The sequence below is a fragment of the Phyllobates terribilis genome, unplaced genomic scaffold (genome assembly GCF_046119375.1).
Source record: "Phyllobates terribilis strain yellow unplaced genomic scaffold, ASM4611937v1 Scaffold_557__1_contigs__length_1098582, whole genome shotgun sequence".
Classification (NCBI taxonomy): Eukaryota; Metazoa; Chordata; class Amphibia; order Anura; family Dendrobatidae; genus Phyllobates; species Phyllobates terribilis.
Genome location: NW_027363317.1, coordinates 1,071,177 through 1,091,792, shown reverse-complemented (window position 1 = coordinate 1,091,792; position 20,616 = coordinate 1,071,177).

Genomic DNA, 20,616 nt, shown 5'->3' with positions numbered 1-20,616 from the left:
CCTCTTTATGAAAAGAAGAACGACACTCCTGATATGTGAGGTGGCATGGATAGGGTCCCAATCAAACAAAGTTGTTGATTAGCCATTGAACCTTTCAGGTCATGTGATCAGTCACATTCCTGGAAGGAATTTCAAGATGTGGTAATGTATACGATGGATGAGTGTACATATATATATATATATATATATATATATAAGTGTTTGTGTGTGTGGAGCTGCATGAGTATATAAGAGAGCTGTTGGTGTATGTAAGAAAGCTGTGTACAAGTATGTAGCAAAACAGTGCGTGTATGTAACAGAGGTGTGAGTGCATACTTCAAAGCTGTAGAAAAGCTATATGTGTTAGAACTGTGTTTGTGTATGGAGGAGAGTTGTGTGTGTATTTCGGAAAATTGCGTGTGTGATAGTAGTAGAGTTGTGTGTATGCAGGAGAGATGTGTGTATGTAGGAAAGAGGGTGGAAACTTATCAATGCTATAGGACCTATGCAAGAACCTAACATGATCAAATTTGACTCATGACAATACAGCTTTAAAAAATGCATTGGCAGCAATTGTACCGATCATCTACTTTCAATGAATTATCAGCAAATTGGTGAAAGTACACCTATTAAAAAAAAAATAACAGCCTCCTCCATATCCCCTCTAGCTGTCCTGTCCATCACCAAGATAGGTGCGTTTTCTGCCATTTTAGGTAGAAGTAATGTTCAACCAATTTGCTTCTAATTTAGACAAAGTAGTAGGAAAGTTTATCAAACAAACTCTACATATGAGCTCTATCTATTTTACAATACGTGTAATATGTATTCACAAAATGTCCATTTTCTATATGTGTGAACTTCACATCTTTTTTTTTTTTTAGTAAGTTTTAGTGCATGATGAGGTGGTGTTTACCTATAGGATCCACCATCTCTTGGACTGGGCACCATTGATGGTATTTATTGGGCCCCACGTTCTTAAGTAAATCTCAATATTGCTTCAAAAAGGTAGCTATGCATATACAGTTTACAGACAGAATGTTAACATATTAAGCAAGAGTGTGACAACTTATCAGTGCTAAATGTGCCATAAAAAAACCCAGCATGTAAAATTCTTAGCTTTGACAAGTGACAACATATCTGGCAAAATGCATTGTAAACCAAATGTAATTTTTAGCTGCAGTAAATTTTAGACAATCAAAATGATGTTAAAATGTGTGTGTTTCTTACAGTCTAGAGGCTGCTTATTCTGATGGAGGAAAACACTGACAGCATCCTTCATGATCACTGAAAGAACTGTTCTCCTTTCTCCTGCCCCACACTGATCTATCTGATCGGTGCAGTGCAGGGGAGAAAGTCACCAGGACTTGCACGGATGTTGCGCATCCTGTGTAGCTGAAAAAACTTCTGCAAGACTAGCCCTTGGACCTCTTTATGAAAAGAAGAACGACACTCCTGATATGTGAGGTGGCATGGATAGGGTCCCAATCAAACAAAGTTGTTGATTAGCCATTGAACCTTTCAGGTCATGTGATCAGTCACATTCCTGGAAGGAATTTCAAGATGTGGTAATGTATACGATGGATGAGTGTACATATATATATATATATATATATATATAAGTGTTTGTGTGTGTGGAGCTGCATGAGTATATAAGAGAGCTGTTGGTGTATGTAAGAAAGCTGTGTACAAGTATGTAGCAAAACAGTGCGTGTATGTAACAGAGGTGTGAGTGCATACTTCAAAGCTGTAGAAAAGCTATATGTGTTAGAACTGTGTTTGTGTATGGAGGAGAGTTGTGTGTGTATTTCGGAAAATTGCGTGTGTGATAGTAGTAGAGTTGTGTGTATGCAGGAGAGATGTGTGTATGTAGGAAAGAGGGTGGAAACTTATCAATGCTATAGGACCTATGCAAGAACCTAACATGATCAAATTTGACTCATGACAATACAGCTTTAAAAAATGCATTGGCAGCAATTGTACCGATCATCTACTTTCAATGAATTATCAGCAAATTGGTGAAAGTACACCTATTAAAAAAAAAATAACAGCCTCCTCCATATCCCCTCTAGCTGTCCTGTCCATCACCAAGATAGGTGCGTTTTCTGCCATTTTAGGTAGAAGTAATGTTCAACCAATTTGCTTCTAATTTAGACAAAGTAGTAGGAAAGTTTATCAAACAAACTCTACATATGAGCTCTATCTATTTTACAATACGTGTAATATGTATTCACAAAATGTCCATTTTCTATATGTGTGAACTTCACATCTTTTTTTTTTTTTAGTAAGTTTTAGTGCATGATGAGGTGGTGTTTACCTATAGGATCCACCATCTCTTGGACTGGGCACCATTGATGGTATTTATTGGGCCCCACGTTCTTAAGTAAATCTCAATATTGCTTCAAAAAGGTAGCTATGCATATACAGTTTACAGACAGAATGTTAACATATTAAGCAAGAGTGTGACAACTTATCAGTGCTAAATGTGCCATAAAAAAACCCAGCATGTAAAATTCTTAGCTTTGACAAGTGACAACATATCTGGCAAAATGCATTGTAAACCAAATGTAATTTTTAGCTGCAGTAAATTTTAGACAATCAAAATGATGTTAAAATGTGTGTGTTTCTTACAGTCTAGAGGCTGCTTATTCTGATGGAGGAAAACACTGACAGCATCCTTCATGATCACTGAAAGAACTGTTCTCCTTTCTCCTGCCCCACACTGATCTATCTGATCGGTGCAGTGCAGGGGAGAAAGTCACCAGGACTTGCACGGATGTTGCGCATCCTGTGTAGCTGAAAAAACTTCTGCAAGACTAGCCCTTGGACCTCTTTATGAAAAGAAGAACGACACTCCTGATATGTGAGGTGGCATGGATAGGGTCCCAATCAAACAAAGTTGTTGATTAGCCATTGAACCTTTCAGGTCATGTGATCAGTCACATTCCTGGAAGGAATTTCAAGATGTGGTAATGTATACGATGGATGAGTGTACATATATATATATATATATATATATATAAGTGTTTGTGTGTGTGGAGCTGCATGAGTATATAAGAGAGCTGTTGGTGTATGTAAGAAAGCTGTGTACAAGTATGTAGCAAAACAGTGCGTGTATGTAACAGAGGTGTGAGTGCATACTTCAAAGCTGTAGAAAAGCTATATGTGTTAGAACTGTGTTTGTGTATGGAGGAGAGTTGTGTGTGTATTTCGGAAAATTGCGTGTGTGATAGTAGTAGAGTTGTGTGTATGCAGGAGAGATGTGTGTATGTAGGAAAGAGGGTGGAAACTTATCAATGCTATAGGACCTATGCAAGAACCTAACATGATCAAATTTGACTCATGACAATACAGCTTTAAAAAATGCATTGGCAGCAATTGTACCGATCATCTACTTTCAATGAATTATCAGCAAATTGGTGAAAGTACACCTATTAAAAAAAAAATAACAGCCTCCTCCATATCCCCTCTAGCTGTCCTGTCCATCACCAAGATAGGTGCGTTTTCTGCCATTTTAGGTAGAAGTAATGTTCAACCAATTTGCTTCTAATTTAGACAAAGTAGTAGGAAAGTTTATCAAACAAACTCTACATATGAGCTCTATCTATTTTACAATACGTGTAATATGTATTCACAAAATGTCCATTTTCTATATGTGTGAACTTCACATCTTTTTTTTTTTTTAGTAAGTTTTAGTGCATGATGAGGTGGTGTTTACCTATAGGATCCACCATCTCTTGGACTGGGCACCATTGATGGTATTTATTGGGCCCCACGTTCTTAAGTAAATCTCAATATTGCTTCAAAAAGGTAGCTATGCATATACAGTTTACAGACAGAATGTTAACATATTAAGCAAGAGTGTGACAACTTATCAGTGCTAAATGTGCCATAAAAAAACCCAGCATGTAAAATTCTTAGCTTTGACAAGTGACAACATATCTGGCAAAATGCATTGTAAACCAAATGTAATTTTTAGCTGCAGTAAATTTTAGACAATCAAAATGATGTTAAAATGTGTGTGTTTCTTACAGTCTAGAGGCTGCTTATTCTGATGGAGGAAAACACTGACAGCATCCTTCATGATCACTGAAAGAACTGTTCTCCTTTCTCCTGCCCCACACTGATCTATCTGATCGGTGCAGTGCAGGGGAGAAAGTCACCAGGACTTGCACGGATGTTGCGCATCCTGTGTAGCTGAAAAAACTTCTGCAAGACTAGCCCTTGGACCTCTTTATGAAAAGAAGAACGACACTCCTGATATGTGAGGTGGCATGGATAGGGTCCCAATCAAACAAAGTTGTTGATTAGCCATTGAACCTTTCAGGTCATGTGATCAGTCACATTCCTGGAAGGAATTTCAAGATGTGGTAATGTATACGATGGATGAGTGTACATATATATATATATATATATATATAAGTGTTTGTGTGTGTGGAGCTGCATGAGTATATAAGAGAGCTGTTGGTGTATGTAAGAAAGCTGTGTACAAGTATGTAGCAAAACAGTGCGTGTATGTAACAGAGGTGTGAGTGCATACTTCAAAGCTGTAGAAAAGCTATATGTGTTAGAACTGTGTTTGTGTATGGAGGAGAGTTGTGTGTGTATTTCGGAAAATTGCGTGTGTGATAGTAGTAGAGTTGTGTGTATGCAGGAGAGATGTGTGTATGTAGGAAAGAGGGTGGAAACTTATCAATGCTATAGGACCTATGCAAGAACCTAACATGATCAAATTTGACTCATGACAATACAGCTTTAAAAAATGCATTGGCAGCAATTGTACCGATCATCTACTTTCAATGAATTATCAGCAAATTGGTGAAAGTACACCTATTAAAAAAAAAATAACAGCCTCCTCCATATCCCCTCTAGCTGTCCTGTCCATCACCAAGATAGGTGCGTTTTCTGCCATTTTAGGTAGAAGTAATGTTCAACCAATTTGCTTCTAATTTAGACAAAGTAGTAGGAAAGTTTATCAAACAAACTCTACATATGAGCTCTATCTATTTTACAATACGTGTAATATGTATTCACAAAATGTCCATTTTCTATATGTGTGAACTTCACATCTTTTTTTTTTTTTAGTAAGTTTTAGTGCATGATGAGGTGGTGTTTACCTATAGGATCCACCATCTCTTGGACTGGGCACCATTGATGGTATTTATTGGGCCCCACGTTCTTAAGTAAATCTCAATATTGCTTCAAAAAGGTAGCTATGCATATACAGTTTACAGACAGAATGTTAACATATTAAGCAAGAGTGTGACAACTTATCAGTGCTAAATGTGCCATAAAAAAACCCAGCATGTAAAATTCTTAGCTTTGACAAGTGACAACATATCTGGCAAAATGCATTGTAAACCAAATGTAATTTTTAGCTGCAGTAAATTTTAGACAATCAAAATGATGTTAAAATGTGTGTGTTTCTTACAGTCTAGAGGCTGCTTATTCTGATGGAGGAAAACACTGACAGCATCCTTCATGATCACTGAAAGAACTGTTCTCCTTTCTCCTGCCCCACACTGATCTATCTGATCGGTGCAGTGCAGGGGAGAAAGTCACCAGGACTTGCACGGATGTTGCGCATCCTGTGTAGCTGAAAAAACTTCTGCAAGACTAGCCCTTGGACCTCTTTATGAAAAGAAGAACGACACTCCTGATATGTGAGGTGGCATGGATAGGGTCCCAATCAAACAAAGTTGTTGATTAGCCATTGAACCTTTCAGGTCATGTGATCAGTCACATTCCTGGAAGGAATTTCAAGATGTGGTAATGTATACGATGGATGAGTGTACATATATATATATATATATATATATATAAGTGTTTGTGTGTGTGGAGCTGCATGAGTATATAAGAGAGCTGTTGGTGTATGTAAGAAAGCTGTGTACAAGTATGTAGCAAAACAGTGCGTGTATGTAACAGAGGTGTGAGTGCATACTTCAAAGCTGTAGAAAAGCTATATGTGTTAGAACTGTGTTTGTGTATGGAGGAGAGTTGTGTGTGTATTTCGGAAAATTGCGTGTGTGATAGTAGTAGAGTTGTGTGTATGCAGGAGAGATGTGTGTATGTAGGAAAGAGGGTGGAAACTTATCAATGCTATAGGACCTATGCAAGAACCTAACATGATCAAATTTGACTCATGACAATACAGCTTTAAAAAATGCATTGGCAGCAATTGTACCGATCATCTACTTTCAATGAATTATCAGCAAATTGGTGAAAGTACACCTATTAAAAAAAAAATAACAGCCTCCTCCATATCCCCTCTAGCTGTCCTGTCCATCACCAAGATAGGTGCGTTTTCTGCCATTTTAGGTAGAAGTAATGTTCAACCAATTTGCTTCTAATTTAGACAAAGTAGTAGGAAAGTTTATCAAACAAACTCTACATATGAGCTCTATCTATTTTACAATACGTGTAATATGTATTCACAAAATGTCCATTTTCTATATGTGTGAACTTCACATCTTTTTTTTTTTTTAGTAAGTTTTAGTGCATGATGAGGTGGTGTTTACCTATAGGATCCACCATCTCTTGGACTGGGCACCATTGATGGTATTTATTGGGCCCCACGTTCTTAAGTAAATCTCAATATTGCTTCAAAAAGGTAGCTATGCATATACAGTTTACAGACAGAATGTTAACATATTAAGCAAGAGTGTGACAACTTATCAGTGCTAAATGTGCCATAAAAAAACCCAGCATGTAAAATTCTTAGCTTTGACAAGTGACAACATATCTGGCAAAATGCATTGTAAACCAAATGTAATTTTTAGCTGCAGTAAATTTTAGACAATCAAAATGATGTTAAAATGTGTGTGTTTCTTACAGTCTAGAGGCTGCTTATTCTGATGGAGGAAAACACTGACAGCATCCTTCATGATCACTGAAAGAACTGTTCTCCTTTCTCCTGCCCCACACTGATCTATCTGATCGGTGCAGTGCAGGGGAGAAAGTCACCAGGACTTGCACGGATGTTGCGCATCCTGTGTAGCTGAAAAAACTTCTGCAAGACTAGCCCTTGGACCTCTTTATGAAAAGAAGAACGACACTCCTGATATGTGAGGTGGCATGGATAGGGTCCCAATCAAACAAAGTTGTTGATTAGCCATTGAACCTTTCAGGTCATGTGATCAGTCACATTCCTGGAAGGAATTTCAAGATGTGGTAATGTATACGATGGATGAGTGTACATATATATATATATATATATATATATAAGTGTTTGTGTGTGTGGAGCTGCATGAGTATATAAGAGAGCTGTTGGTGTATGTAAGAAAGCTGTGTACAAGTATGTAGCAAAACAGTGCGTGTATGTAACAGAGGTGTGAGTGCATACTTCAAAGCTGTAGAAAAGCTATATGTGTTAGAACTGTGTTTGTGTATGGAGGAGAGTTGTGTGTGTATTTCGGAAAATTGCGTGTGTGATAGTAGTAGAGTTGTGTGTATGCAGGAGAGATGTGTGTATGTAGGAAAGAGGGTGGAAACTTATCAATGCTATAGGACCTATGCAAGAACCTAACATGATCAAATTTGACTCATGACAATACAGCTTTAAAAAATGCATTGGCAGCAATTGTACCGATCATCTACTTTCAATGAATTATCAGCAAATTGGTGAAAGTACACCTATTAAAAAAAAAATAACAGCCTCCTCCATATCCCCTCTAGCTGTCCTGTCCATCACCAAGATAGGTGCGTTTTCTGCCATTTTAGGTAGAAGTAATGTTCAACCAATTTGCTTCTAATTTAGACAAAGTAGTAGGAAAGTTTATCAAACAAACTCTACATATGAGCTCTATCTATTTTACAATACGTGTAATATGTATTCACAAAATGTCCATTTTCTATATGTGTGAACTTCACATCTTTTTTTTTTTTTAGTAAGTTTTAGTGCATGATGAGGTGGTGTTTACCTATAGGATCCACCATCTCTTGGACTGGGCACCATTGATGGTATTTATTGGGCCCCACGTTCTTAAGTAAATCTCAATATTGCTTCAAAAAGGTAGCTATGCATATACAGTTTACAGACAGAATGTTAACATATTAAGCAAGAGTGTGACAACTTATCAGTGCTAAATGTGCCATAAAAAAACCCAGCATGTAAAATTCTTAGCTTTGACAAGTGACAACATATCTGGCAAAATGCATTGTAAACCAAATGTAATTTTTAGCTGCAGTAAATTTTAGACAATCAAAATGATGTTAAAATGTGTGTGTTTCTTACAGTCTAGAGGCTGCTTATTCTGATGGAGGAAAACACTGACAGCATCCTTCATGATCACTGAAAGAACTGTTCTCCTTTCTCCTGCCCCACACTGATCTATCTGATCGGTGCAGTGCAGGGGGGAGAAAGTCACCAGGACTTGCACGGATGTTGCGCATCCTGTGTAGCTGAAAAAACTTCTGCAAGACTAGCCCTTGGACCTCTTTATGAAAAGAAGAACGACACTCCTGATATGTGAGGTGGCATGGATAGGGTCCCAATCAAACAAAGTTGTTGATTAGCCATTGAACCTTTCAGGTCATGTGATCAGTCACATTCCTGGAAGGAATTTCAAGATGTGGTAATGTATACGATGGATGAGTGTACATATATATATATATATATATATATATATATATAAGTGTTTGTGTGTGTGGAGCTGCATGAGTATATAAGAGAGCTGTTGGTGTATGTAAGAAAGCTGTGTACAAGTATGTAGCAAAACAGTGCGTGTATGTAACAGAGGTGTGAGTGCATACTTCAAAGCTGTAGAAAAGCTATATGTGTTAGAACTGTGTTTGTGTATGGAGGAGAGTTGTGTGTGTATTTCGGAAAATTGCGTGTGTGATAGTAGTAGAGTTGTGTGTATGCAGGAGAGATGTGTGTATGTAGGAAAGAGGGTGGAAACTTATCAATGCTATAGGACCTATGCAAGAACCTAACATGATCAAATTTGACTCATGACAATACAGCTTTAAAAAATGCATTGGCAGCAATTGTACCGATCATCTACTTTCAATGAATTATCAGCAAATTGGTGAAAGTACACCTATTAAAAAAAAAATAACAGCCTCCTCCATATCCCCTCTAGCTGTCCTGTCCATCACCAAGATAGGTGCGTTTTCTGCCATTTTAGGTAGAAGTAATGTTCAACCAATTTGCTTCTAATTTAGACAAAGTAGTAGGAAAGTTTATCAAACAAACTCTACATATGAGCTCTATCTATTTTACAATACGTGTAATATGTATTCACAAAATGTCCATTTTCTATATGTGTGAACTTCACATCTTTTTTTTTTTTTAGTAAGTTTTAGTGCATGATGAGGTGGTGTTTACCTATAGGATCCACCATCTCTTGGACTGGGCACCATTGATGGTATTTATTGGGCCCCACGTTCTTAAGTAAATCTCAATATTGCTTCAAAAAGGTAGCTATGCATATACAGTTTACAGACAGAATGTTAACATATTAAGCAAGAGTGTGACAACTTATCAGTGCTAAATGTGCCATAAAAAAACCCAGCATGTAAAATTCTTAGCTTTGACAAGTGACAACATATCTGGCAAAATGCATTGTAAACCAAATGTAATTTTTAGCTGCAGTAAATTTTAGACAATCAAAATGATGTTAAAATGTGTGTGTTTCTTACAGTCTAGAGGCTGCTTATTCTGATGGAGGAAAACACTGACAGCATCCTTCATGATCACTGAAAGAACTGTTCTCCTTTCTCCTGCCCCACACTGATCTATCTGATCGGTGCAGTGCAGGGGAGAAAGTCACCAGGACTTGCACGGATGTTGCGCATCCTGTGTAGCTGAAAAAACTTCTGCAAGACTAGCCCTTGGACCTCTTTATGAAAAGAAGAACGACACTCCTGATATGTGAGGTGGCATGGATAGGGTCCCAATCAAACAAAGTTGTTGGTTAGCCATTGAACCTTTCAGGTCATGTGATCAGTCACATTCCTGGAAGGAATTTCAAGATGTGGTAATGTATACGATGGATGAGTGTACATATATATATATATATATATATAAGTGTTTGTGTGTGTGGAGCTGCATGAGTATATAAGAGAGCTGTTGGTGTATGTAAGAAAGCTGTGTACAGGTATGTAGCAAAACAGTGCGTGTATGTAACAGAGGTGTGAGTGCATACTTCAAAGCTGTAGAAAAGCTATATGTGTTAGAACTGTGTTTGTGTATGGAGGAGAGTTGTGTGTGTATTTCGGAAAATTGCGTGTGTGATAGTAGTAGAGTTGTGTGTATGCAGGAGAGATGTGTGTATGTAGGAAAGAGGGTGGAAACTTATCAATGCTATAGGACCTATGCAAGAACCTAACATGATCAAATTTGACTCATGACAATACAGCTTTAAAAAATGCATTGGCAGCAATTGTACCGATCATCTACTTTCAATGAATTATCAGCAAATTGGTGAAAGTACACCTATTAAAAAAAAAATAACAGCCTCCTCCATATCCCCTCTAGCTGTCCTGTCCATCACCAAGATAGGTGCGTTTTCTGCCATTTTAGGTAGAAGTAATGTTCAACCAATTTGCTTCTAATTTAGACAAAGTAGTAGGAAAGTTTATCAAACAAACTCTACATATGAGCTCTATCTATTTTACAATACGTGTAATATGTATTCACAAAATGTCCATTTTCTATATGTGTGAACTTCACATCTTTTTTTTTTTTTAGTAAGTTTTAGTGCATGATGAGGTGGTGTTTACCTATAGGATCCACCATCTCTTGGACTGGGCACCATTGATGGTATTTATTGGGCCCCACGTTCTTAAGTAAATCTCAATATTGCTTCAAAAAGGTAGCTATGCATATACAGTTTACAGACAGAATGTTAACATATTAAGCAAGAGTGTGACAACTTATCAGTGCTAAATGTGCCATAAAAAAACCCAGCATGTAAAATTCTTAGCTTTGACAAGTGACAACATATCTGGCAAAATGCATTGTAAACCAAATGTAATTTTTAGCTGCAGTAAATTTTAGACAATCAAAATGATGTTAAAATGTGTGTGTTTCTTACAGTCTAGAGGCTGCTTATTCTGATGGAGGAAAACACTGACAGCATCCTTCATGATCACTGAAAGAACTGTTCTCCTTTCTCCTGCCCCACACTGATCTATCTGATCGGTGCAGTGCAGGGGAGAAAGTCACCAGGACTTGCACGGATGTTGCGCATCCTGTGTAGCTGAAAAAACTTCTGCAAGACTAGCCCTTGGACCTCTTTATGAAAAGAAGAACGACACTCCTGATATGTGAGGTGGCATGGATAGGGTCCCAATCAAACAAAGTTGTTGGTTAGCCATTGAACCTTTCAGGTCATGTGATCAGTCACATTCCTGGAAGGAATTTCAAGATGTGGTAATGTATACGATGGATGAGTGTACATATATATATATATATATATATATATATATATAAGTGTTTGTGTGTGTGGAGCTGCATGAGTATATAAGAGAGCTGTTGGTGTATGTAAGAAAGCTGTGTACAGGTATGTAGCAAAACAGTGCGTGTATGTAACAGAGGTGTGAGTGCATACTTCAAAGCTGTAGAAAAGCTATATGTGTTAGAACTGTGTTTGTGTATGGAGGAGAGTTGTGTGTGTATTTCGGAAAATTGCGTGTGTGATAGTAGTAGAGTTGTGTGTATGCAGGAGAGATGTGTGTATGTAGGAAAGAGGGTGGAAACTTATCAATGCTATAGGACCTATGCAAGAACCTAACATGATCAAATTTGACTCATGACAATACAGCTTTAAAAAATGCATTGGCAGCAATTGTACCGATCATCTACTTTCAATGAATTATCAGCAAATTGGTGAAAGTACACCTATTAAAAAAAAAATAACAGCCTCCTCCATATCCCCTCTAGCTGTCCTGTCCATCACCAAGATAGGTGCGTTTTCTGCCATTTTAGGTAGAAGTAATGTTCAACCAATTTGCTTCTAATTTAGACAAAGTAGTAGGAAAGTTTATCAAACAAACTCTACATATGAGCTCTATCTATTTTACAATACGTGTAATATGTATTCACAAAATGTCCATTTTCTATATGTGTGAACTTCACATCTTTTTTTTTTTTTAGTAAGTTTTAGTGCATGATGAGGTGGTGTTTACCTATAGGATCCACCATCTCTTGGACTGGGCACCATTGATGGTATTTATTGGGCCCCACGTTCTTAAGTAAATCTCAATATTGCTTCAAAAAGGTAGCTATGCATATACAGTTTACAGACAGAATGTTAACATATTAAGCAAGAGTGTGACAACTTATCAGTGCTAAATGTGCCATAAAAAAACCCAGCATGTAAAATTCTTAGCTTTGACAAGTGACAACATATCTGGCAAAATGCATTGTAAACCAAATGTAATTTTTAGCTGCAGTAAATTTTAGACAATCAAAATGATGTTAAAATGTGTGTGTTTCTTACAGTCTAGAGGCTGCTTATTCTGATGGAGGAAAACACTGACAGCATCCTTCATGATCACTGAAAGAACTGTTCTCCTTTCTCCTGCCCCACACTGATCTATCTGATCGGTGCAGTGCAGGGGAGAAAGTCACCAGGACTTGCACGGATGTTGCGCATCCTGTGTAGCTGAAAAAACTTCTGCAAGACTAGCCCTTGGACCTCTTTATGAAAAGAAGAACGACACTCCTGATATGTGAGGTGGCATGGATAGGGTCCCAATCAAACAAAGTTGTTGGTTAGCCATTGAACCTTTCAGGTCATGTGATCAGTCACATTCCTGGAAGGAATTTCAAGATGTGGTAATGTATACGATGGATGAGTGTACATATATATATATATATATATATATATATATATAAGTGTTTGTGTGTGTGGAGCTGCATGAGTATATAAGAGAGCTGTTGGTGTATGTAAGAAAGCTGTGTACAGGTATGTAGCAAAACAGTGCGTGTATGTAACAGAGGTGTGAGTGCATACTTCAAAGCTGTAGAAAAGCTATATGTGTTAGAACTGTGTTTGTGTATGGAGGAGAGTTGTGTGTGTATTTCGGAAAATTGCGTGTGTGATAGTAGTAGAGTTGTGTGTATGCAGGAGAGATGTGTGTATGTAGGAAAGAGGGTGGAAACTTATCAATGCTATAGGACCTATGCAAGAACCTAACATGATCAAATTTGACTCATGACAATACAGCTTTAAAAAATGCATTGGCAGCAATTGTACCGATCATCTACTTTCAATGAATTATCAGCAAATTGGTGAAAGTACACCTATTAAAAAAAAAATAACAGCCTCCTCCATATCCCCTCTAGCTGTCCTGTCCATCACCAAGATAGGTGCGTTTTCTGCCATTTTAGGTAGAAGTAATGTTCAACCAATTTGCTTCTAATTTAGACAAAGTAGTAGGAAAGTTTATCAAACAAACTCTACATATGAGCTCTATCTATTTTACAATACGTGTAATATGTATTCACAAAATGTCCATTTTCTATATGTGTGAACTTCACATCTTTTTTTTTTTTTAGTAAGTTTTAGTGCATGATGAGGTGGTGTTTACCTATAGGATCCACCATCTCTTGGACTGGGCACCATTGATGGTATTTATTGGGCCCCACGTTCTTAAGTAAATCTCAATATTGCTTCAAAAAGGTAGCTATGCATATACAGTTTACAGACAGAATGTTAACATATTAAGCAAGAGTGTGACAACTTATCAGTGCTAAATGTGCCATAAAAAAACCCAGCATGTAAAATTCTTAGCTTTGACAAGTGACAACATATCTGGCAAAATGCATTGTAAACCAAATGTAATTTTTAGCTGCAGTAAATTTTAGACAATCAAAATGATGTTAAAATGTGTGTGTTTCTTACAGTCTAGAGGCTGCTTATTCTGATGGAGGAAAACACTGACAGCATCCTTCATGATCACTGAAAGAACTGTTCTCCTTTCTCCTGCCCCACACTGATCTATCTGATCGGTGCAGTGCAGGGGAGAAAGTCACCAGGACTTGCACGGATGTTGCGCATCCTGTGTAGCTGAAAAAACTTCTGCAAGACTAGCCCTTGGACCTCTTTATGAAAAGAAGAACGACACTCCTGATATGTGAGGTGGCATGGATAGGGTCCCAATCAAACAAAGTTGTTGATTAGCCATTGAACCTTTCAGGTCATGTGATCAGTCACATTCCTGGAAGGAATTTCAAGATGTGGTAATGTATACGATGGATGAGTGTACATATATATATATATATATATATATATATAAGTGTTTGTGTGTGTGGAGCTGCATGAGTATATAAGAGAGCTGTTGGTGTATGTAAGAAAGCTGTGTACAAGTATGTAGCAAAACAGTGCGTGTATGTAACAGAGGTGTGAGTGCATACTTCAAAGCTGTAGAAAAGCTATATGTGTTAGAACTGTGTTTGTGTATGGAGGAGAGTTGTGTGTGTATTTCGGAAAATTGCGTGTGTGATAGTAGTAGAGTTGTGTGTATGCAGGAGAGATGTGTGTATGTAGGAAAGAGGGTGGAAACTTATCAATGCTATAGGACCTATGCAAGAACCTAACATGATCAAATTTGACTCATGACAATACAGCTTTAAAAAATGCATTGGCAGCAATTGTACCGATCATCTACTTTCAATGAATTATCAGCAAATTGGTGAAAGTACACCTATTAAAAAAAAAATAACAGCCTCCTCCATATCCCCTCTAGCTGTCCTGTCCATCACCAAGATAGGTGCGTTTTCTGCCATTTTAGGTAGAAGTAATGTTCAACCAATTTGCTTCTAATTTAGACAAAGTAGTAGGAAAGTTTATCAAACAAACTCTACATATGAGCTCTATCTATTTTACAATACGTGTAATATGTATTCACAAAATGTCCATTTTCTATATGTGTGAACTTCACATCTTTTTTTTTTTTTAGTAAGTTTTAGTGCATGATGAGGTGGTGTTTACCTATAGGATCCACCATCTCTTGGACTGGGCACCATTGATGGTATTTATTGGGCCCCACGTTCTTAAGTAAATCTCAATATTGCTTCAAAAAGGTAGCTATGCATATACAGTTTACAGACAGAATGTTAACATATTAAGCAAGAGTGTGACAACTTATCAGTGCTAAATGTGCCATAAAAAAACCCAGCATGTAAAATTCTTAGCTTTGACAAGTGACAACATATCTGGCAAAATGCATTGTAAACCAAATGTAATTTTTAGCTGCAGTAAATTTTAGACAATCAAAATGATGTTAAAATGTGTGTGTTTCTTACAGTCTAGAGGCTGCTTATTCTGATGGAGGAAAACACTGACAGCATCCTTCATGATCACTGAAAGAACTGTTCTCCTTTCTCCTGCCCCACACTGATCTATCTGATCGGTGCAGTGCAGGGGAGAAAGTCACCAGGACTTGCACGGATGTTGCGCATCCTGTGTAGCTGAAAAAACTTCTGCAAGACTAGCCCTTGGACCTCTTTATGAAAAGAAGAACGACACTCCTGATATGTGAGGTGGCATGGATAGGGTCCCAATCAAACAAAGTTGTTGATTAGCCATTGAACCTTTCAGGTCATGTGATCAGTCACATTCCTGGAAGGAATTTCAAGATGTGGTAATGTATACGATGGATGAGTGTACATATATATATATAAGTGTTTGTGTGTGTGGAGCTGCATGAGTATATAAGAGAGCTGTTGGTGTATGTAAGAAAGCTGTGTACAGGTATGTAGCAAAACAGTGCGTGTATGTAACAGAGGTGTGAGTGCATACTTCAAAGCTGTAGAAAAGCTATATGTGTTAGAACTGTGTTTGTGTATGGAGGAGAGTTGTGTGTGTATTTCGGAAAATTGCGTGTGTGATAGTAGTAGAGTTGTGTGTATGCAGGAGAGATGTGTGTATGTAGGAAAGAGGGTGGAAACTTATCAATGCTATAGGACCTATGCAAGAACCTAACATGATCAAATTTGACTCATGACAATACAGCTTTAAAAAATGCATTGGCAGCAATTGTACCGATCATCTACTTTCAATGAATTATCAGCAAATTGGTGAAAGTACACCTATTAAAAAAAAAATAACAGCCTCCTCCATATCCCCTCTAGCTGTCCTGTCCATCACCAAGATAGGTGCGTTTTCTGCCATTTTAGGTAGAAGTAATGTTCAACCAATTTGCTTCTAATTTAGACAAAGTAGTAGGAAAGTTTATCAAACAAACTCTACATATGAGCTCTATCTATTTTACAATACGTGTAATATGTATTCACAAAATGTCCATTTTCTATATGTGTGAACTTCACATCTTTTTTTTTTTTTAGTAAGTTTTAGTGCATGATGAGGTGGTGTTTACCTATAGGATCCACCATCTCTTGGACTGGGCACCATTGATGGTATTTATTGGGCCCCACGTTCTTAAGTAAATCTCAATATTGCTTCAAAAAGGTAGCTATGCATATACAGTTTACAGACAGAATGTTAACATATTAAGCAAGAGTGTGACAACTTATCAGTGCTAAATGTGCCATAAAAAAACCCAGCATGTAAAATTCTTAGCTTTGACAAGTGACAACATATCTGGCAAAATGCATTGTAAACCAAATGTAATTTTTAGCTGCAGTAAATTTTAGACAATCAAAATGATGTTAAAATGTGTGTGTTTCTTACAGTCTAGAGGCTGCTTATTCTGATGGAGGAAAACACTGACAGCATCCTTCATGATCACTGAAAGAACTGTTCTCCTTTCTCCTGCCCCACACTGATCTATCTGATCGGTGCAGTGCAGGGGAGAAAGTCACCAGGACTTGCACGGATGTTGCGCATCCTGTGTAGCTGAAAAAACTTCTGCAAGACTAGCCCTTGGACCTCTTTATGAAAAGAAGAACGACACTCCTGATATGTGAGGTGGCATGGATAGGGTCCCAATCAAACAAAGTTGTTGATTAGCCATTGAACCTTTCAGGTCATGTGATCAGTCACATTCCTGGAAGGAATTTCAAGATGTGGTAATGTATACGATGGATGAGTGTACATATATATATATATATATATATATATATAAGTGTTTGTGTGTGTGGAGCTCATGAGTATATAAGAGAGCTGTTGGTGTATGTAAGAAAGCTGTGTACAGGTATGTAGCAAAACAGTGCGTGTATGTAACAGAGGTGTGAGTGCATACTTCAAAGCTGTAGAAAAGCTATATGTGTTAGAACTGTGTTTGTGTATGGAGGAGAGTTGTGTGTGTATTTCGGAAAATTGCGTGTGTGATAGTAGTAGAGTTGTGTGTATGCAGGAGAGATGTGTGTATGTAGGAAAGAGGGTGGAAACTTATCAATGTTATAGGACCTATGCAAGAACCTAACATGATCAAATTTGACTCATGACAATACAGCTTTAAAAAATGCATTGGCAGCAATTGTACCGATCATCTACTTTCAATGAATTATCAGCAAATTGGTGAAAGTACACCTATTAAAAAAAAAATAACAGCCTCCTCCATATCCCCTCTAGCTGTCCTGTCCATCACCAAGATAGGTGCGTTTTCTGCCATTTTAGGTAGAAGTAATGTTCAACCAATTTGCTTCTAATTTAGACAAAGTAGTAGGAAAGTTTATCAAACAAACTCTACATATGAGCTCTATCTATTTTACAATACGTGTAATATGTATTCACAAAATGTCCATTTTCTATATGTGTGAACTTCACATCTTTTTTTTTTTTTAGTAAGTTTTAGTGCATGATGAGGTGGTGTTTACCTATAGGATCCACCATCTCTTGGACTGGGCACCATTGATGGTATTTATTGGGCCCCACGTTCTTAAGTAAATCTCAATATTGCTTCAAAAAGGTAGCTATGCATATACAGTTTACAGACAGAATGTTAACATATTAAGCAAGAGTGTGACAACTTATCAGTGCTAAATGTGCCATAAAAAAACCCAGCATGTAAAATTCTTAGCTTTGACAAGTGACAACATATCTGGCAAAATGCATTGTAAACCAAATGTAATTTTTAGCTGCAGTAAATTTTAGACAATCAAAATGATGTTAAAATGTGTGTGTTTCTTACAGTCTAGAGGCTGCTTATTCTGATGGAGGAAAACACTGACAGCATCCTTCATGATCACTGAAAGAACTGTTCTCCTTTCTCCTGCCCCACACTGATCTATCTGATCGGTGCAGTGCAGGGGAGAAAGTCACCAGGACTTGCACGGATGTTGCGCATCCTGTGTAGCTGAAAAAACTTCTGCAAGACTAGCCCTTGGACCTCTTTATGAAGAAGAACGACACTCCTGATATGTGAGGTGGCATGGATAGGGTCCCAATCAAACAAAGTTGTTGATTAGCCATTGAACCTTTCAGGTCATGTGATCAGTCACATTCCTGGAAGGAATTTCAAGATGTGGTAATGTATACGATGGATGAGTGTACATATATGTATATATATATATATATAAGTGTTTGTGTGTGTGGAGCTGCATGAGTATATAAGAGAGCTGTTGGTGTATGTAAGAAAGCTGTGTACAAGTATGTAGCAAAACAGTGCGTGTATGTAACAGAGGTGTGAGTGCATACTTCAAAGCTGTAGAAAAGCTATATGTGTTAGAACTGTGTTTGTGTATGGAGGAGAGTTGTGTGTGTATTTCGGAAAATTGCGTGTGTGATAGTAGTAGAGTTGTGTGTATGCAGGAGAGATGTGTGTATGTAGGAAAGAGGGTGGAAACTTATCAATGCTATAGGACCTATGCAAGAACCTAACATGATCAAATTTGACTCATGACAATACAGCTTTAAAAAATGCATTGGCAGCAATTGTACCGATCATCTACTTTCAATGAATTATCAGCAAATTGGTGAAAGTACACCTATTAAAAAAAAAATAACAGCCTCCTCCATATCCCCTCTAGCTGTCCTGTCCATCACCAAGATAGGTGCGTTTTCTGCCATTTTAGGTAGAAGTAATGTTCAACCAATTTGCTTCTAATTTAGACAAAGTAGTAGGAAAGTTTATCAAACAAACTCTACATATGAGCTCTATCTATTTTACAATACGTGTAATATGTATTCACAAAATGTCCATTTTCTATATGTGTGAACTTCACATCTTTTTTTTTTTTTAGTAAGTTTTAGTGCATGATGAGGTGGTGTTTACCTATAGGATCCACCATCTCTTGGACTGGGCACCATTGATGGTATTTATTGGGCCCCACGTTCTTAAGTAAATCTCAATATTGCTTCAAAAAGGTAGCTATGCATATACAGTTTACAGACAGAATGTTAACATATTAAGCAAGAGTGTGACAACTTATCAGTGCTAAATGTGCCATAAAAAAACCCAGCATGTAAAATTCTTAGCTTTGACAAGTGACAACATATCTGGCAAAATGCATTGTAAACCAAATGTAATTTTTAGCTGCAGTAAATTTTAGACAATCAAAATGATGTTAAAATGTGTGTGTTTCTTACAGTCTAGAGGCTGCTTATTCTGATGGAGGAAAACACTGACAGCATCCTTCATGATCACTGAAAGAACTGTTCTCCTTTCTCCTGCCCCACACTGATCTATCTGATCGGTGCAGTGCAGGGGAGAAAGTCACCAGGACTTGCACGGATGTTGCGCATCCTGTGTAGCTGAAAAAACTTCTGCAAGACTAGCCCTTGGACCTCTTTATGAAAAGAAGAACGACACTCCTGATATGTGAGGTGGCATGGATAGGGTCCCAATCAAACAAAGTTGTTGATTAGCCATTGAACCTTTCAGGTCATGTGATCAGTCACATTCCTGGAAGGAATTTCAAGATGTGGTAATGTATACGATGGATGAGTGTACATATATATATATATATATATATATATATATATATAAGTGTTTGTGTGTGTGGAGCTGCATGAGTATATAAGAGAGCTGTTGGTGTATGTAAGAAAGCTGTGTACAAGTATGTAGCAAAACAGTGCGTGTATGTAACAGAGGTGTGAGTGCATACTTCAAAGCTGTAGAAAAGCTATATGTGTTAGAACTGTGTTTGTGTATGGAGGAGAGTTGTGTGTGTATTTCGGAAAATTGCGTGTGTGATAGTAGTAGAGTTGTGTGTATGCAGGAGAGATGTGTGTATGTAGGAAAGAGGGTGGAAACTTATCAATGCTATAGGACCTATGCAAGAACCTAACATGATCAAATTTGACTCATGACAATACAGCTTTAAAAAATGCATTGGCAGCAATTGTACCGATCATCTACTTTCAATGAATTATCAGCAAATTGGTGAAAGTACACCTATTAAAAAAAAAATAACAGCCTCCTCCATATCCCCTCTAGCTGTCCTGTCCATCACCAAGATAGGTGCGTTTTCTGCCATTTTAGGTAGAAGTAATGTTCAACCAATTTGCTTCTAATTTAGACAAAGTAGTAGGAAAGTTTATCAAACAAACTCTACATATGAGCTCTATCTATTTTACAATACGTGTAATATGTATTCACAAAATGTCCATTTTCTATATGTGTGAACTTCACATCTTTTTTTTTTTTTAGTAAGTTTTAGTGCATGATGAGGTGGTGTTTACCTATAGGATCCACCATCTCTTGGACTGGGCACCATTGATGGTATTTATTGGGCCCCACGTTCTTAAGTAAATCTCAATATTGCTTCAAAAAGGTAGCTATGCA